We start from the raw sequence: 3,383 nt of genomic DNA on the forward strand, positions 1-3,383 counted from the left end.
AAAGAGTTGGCACAACAAGCATCCGGCTACTATGTTAACCATGGTGTATTGTATTATTTCTATCAATAGCCGATGCTAAGTCTTGTCAACATAGGTAAGGCCGAACCGAAGCCCACCGCTTCGGCCACTAATGAAATTTTTATGCCGACGAAGTAAGGATTGGAGGAAGCTAATTCTTGATTATCTGCAAAATCCTAGCAAAAGGGTGAATAATATGGTTCCGAGGATGACCTTGAGATACATATCTATGGGACTTTATCATCGGATTGTTAAGGAAGTTGAGAAAGTTTCAGCCAAGCTTGCGTCAAAATATCCACACAAGCAATGGTCGATATAAACTTATCGTCCTAAGAATATGCCAAAATGGCCGATGGAGTGTTGACATCGTCCTTAGAGCAAGCTATGTGCAAGTTATTTTTCGGCACACAGGCTTTGCCGAAAAACAGGGGGGCATGTGTTGACACCAGATTTTGGCACAGTCAAAAACTTATTTAAGATGGCCTCAAATGGAGAAGTGTTCTACATGAAAGAGTTCCGTATTGTTGATATGAACATCTTTGAAGTTTGGGTCATTGCCATACGATTTCATCTCAAAGGCCGAAACTATGATCAAAGTACTAAAATCTTATATTCAGAGTACAGTTTGGCCGATTAAGCCCTGAAGATGACCTCAAATGGAAAAATGGTCTACACGGTTTGTCTTCGCCTCGTCGAAACGATCGATTTTGATATAAAAATTGTTCCAATCCAAGTTCATATGCAAAAGTTAGAGCCATCGGAATACAGCCCTGGAGGCAAAAACTGTCGCGCTCCACCAGACACCCTGTCTGATGGGTAGCGCGAATAATAGCCTGTTTTGCGTGACCGATTTGACCCTCAAGATGACCTCTGATCAAAAAACGTTCAACATGAAAGTTGTTCGTCTCGTTGAAACGGCCAAGATTTCTTTTAGGCTCATTTCCATCCGAGATTGTTTACCACCTCAAACATTACTCGCAAGGTGCAGCCAGTTTAAATCGAACAGTTTTGGAAAGTTCGGACAAAACCAATCCGAATTTGACTAGGGTTTTAGACGTGAATCCAAGCATTTTCCTTGCACGGAAAGTCCAGCCGCCTCTTATATACCTAAGGGGTGACGGCCGATTGAACAACACAATCGATCAAATCATCTACCACTTTTTACCTTTATCTTTTCTCCTTAACCCTAGTTCTTCTTCTTTCTCGTTCTTTGTTCGTTCTTCTTTCCAGGGCGGCGAACCTCGAGGCCCTACGGGCGATCGGTTCAACCTAGGGCAGCCATAGCCGCCGTGCGTCCAGATGGGGTCCCTCCCGGGCGTGTGGGATTTCGGGTCCTCAAAAGCACCCGCCGGATTGCCTGCGTACCGCGCTCCCGGCCGGGTCTCCTTTAACGTGAGCCGCGGTGCATCATCCTGGGCATTGGAGGTACACGATGACGTGTTCGTGTGCGAACAGGTCTCCCAATAATGGCAGTATGAACAATCATGGAGGGTATTGTTGACCTAGATAAGCTCTAGCGGTTTTCGCTTTACGAACGAGCAAATCCATCGCCATCAAAAGCGCTTCCCAACAAGCCAATCCTTTCATCGTCTGAATCTCCTTGAGACCGCGACCACTGCAGCTTTGTTGTCTTGGTTGCTTGCGCAGCGCAACATATAAGTTCACCGTCGCATAACCAGCAAAACAATGGATAAATGATTGTGATTCAGCAAATGCTAGAAGACATTTTTTAAGTGCCCCGAGTTCAATTTTGCCCTGGGCCCCCAAAGTCTCCGGACCGGCCTTGTGTATTCACTATGTTTGTATCCTCTTGATACTTCATTTTGAGTCAATAAAATACACCCTTTATTGAAAAAAGATATTTAATTTTCTTTGAGAGAAACCCGTTCTTTAAATTTGTGGAGTCAAAGTGTTTTGAGAAATACATGTTTTTTTAGAATCACGTGTGGTTTTAATTTTTTTTTCTAGACACACGTGTAGCTGTGCAAACAAGCTGGGCTTAATTTGGACCTTGCTACACGTTACGAAATTGGGCCCAATATGAAAGCATGGGTGGCACCTTTCAGCTTGTCGAGCCCGTAAGCGGTAATATATGCCACTACGGATTAGTATCAGATCGTAATCATTGATTAGTACCACATTGCCGGGCTAAGAGAGAAGAGTCAGTGGAGAAGAATACAAAAGAGGGGCAACTCCGGAAGACAAACCATATCTTTCATGGCCTTTTGGCTAAGATCAAGTGTAGTATATGTTCTTATCAGTTTAATATCTGATATGTCAATTTTTATGTCCATGTGATATTAAATTAATTTTTTTTTGAAGATGATTAGCTTATGTAGCTTGCTACATGGGTCATAGTGTATCGCCCTAGCATTGCACTAAAAAAGCTAAGTTTTTCTTTAAAACTAAAAAAGTTCAATTTAGAGGCATTTATTGAAACATCAAATATATTTTTATAAACATAATCAAGTTCATCACAAAATTTTGAATTAATCTTACATTTCCAATCTTGAGTAATTTAGTTTTCTAGTGACTGGTGATGATGGCCATTTTAAATTAATTTTGTAGTAAAATATATTCCCTCCGTAAAGATATATAAGAGCGTTTAGATCGCTATTTTCACGTTGCTCAACATTTGACAATCACATTAGACGAGAATTCCAAGTATGAGGCGAACAACATAACAGTATAGCATTTGCAAGATGAACATGTCCTGCTATTTTTACTTCTGTACATTTGTAACAAAATTCTTTACAAAAACATAGATTGTATTTCTTTAAATATTTAATATGTTTGATACGTTTTCTTAATGATTTGTTACATATGTTGTTAGGAACCTCATGCAAAATGCTAAATATTAACCGCATATCATGTTACTCCCCCATCGCCTGAACCTCAAGTGGCAAATTCGCTAGGTTCAGCGGCAAATGGACGAATCATTCCATGTTTGGACCGGGGAGCTGATTGTTTTGTTTGAGCACTGGACTTGTAAACATGTGGCAGCTTGGCGCCCGAGTTCTTGTTGAACTTTCAGCTGCATACACGTTTCTATGCTATGCACCTAGACTTGTAAACATCTGGCACTGGACCACAAGAAAGATAGTAACTGAATCCGTTGTAGGCTGGCAAATTATGCTATGCACCTAGTATTCGGCGATTTCTACTTGTTGAACTTTCACCTGCATACACGTTTGACGTCGACCATGCATCATTTCGTTGTTGCCTCGTGGGTTTCTAGATAAGTTAATATTCCGACAAAGCATAAATGGAAGTCCCTGCAAGAAAGCATTGTCATTTCATCTTCAATGCTCAAATTCTCCCTCTGTAAATATATGACACCAGAACCATTAATAATAAATACTCCC

General features: G+C 40.9%; 1 non-coding gene across 1 annotated transcript; it reads left to right on the forward strand.

The window, feature by feature from the left end:
* Nucleotides 1–2,226: 2,226 nt before the first annotated feature.
* On the forward strand, nucleotides 2,227–2,428 carry LOC123047689 (U2 spliceosomal RNA). Its single transcript, XR_006423077.1, has one exon. It is a non-coding gene; the product is annotated as a U2 spliceosomal RNA (small nuclear RNA).
* The last annotated feature ends 955 nt before the right edge of the window (nucleotides 2,429–3,383 follow it).

This window comes from Triticum aestivum, chromosome 2B (assembly GCF_018294505.1).
Source record: "Triticum aestivum cultivar Chinese Spring chromosome 2B, IWGSC CS RefSeq v2.1, whole genome shotgun sequence".
In the NCBI taxonomy this organism is placed as follows: domain Eukaryota; kingdom Viridiplantae; phylum Streptophyta; class Magnoliopsida; order Poales; family Poaceae; genus Triticum; species Triticum aestivum.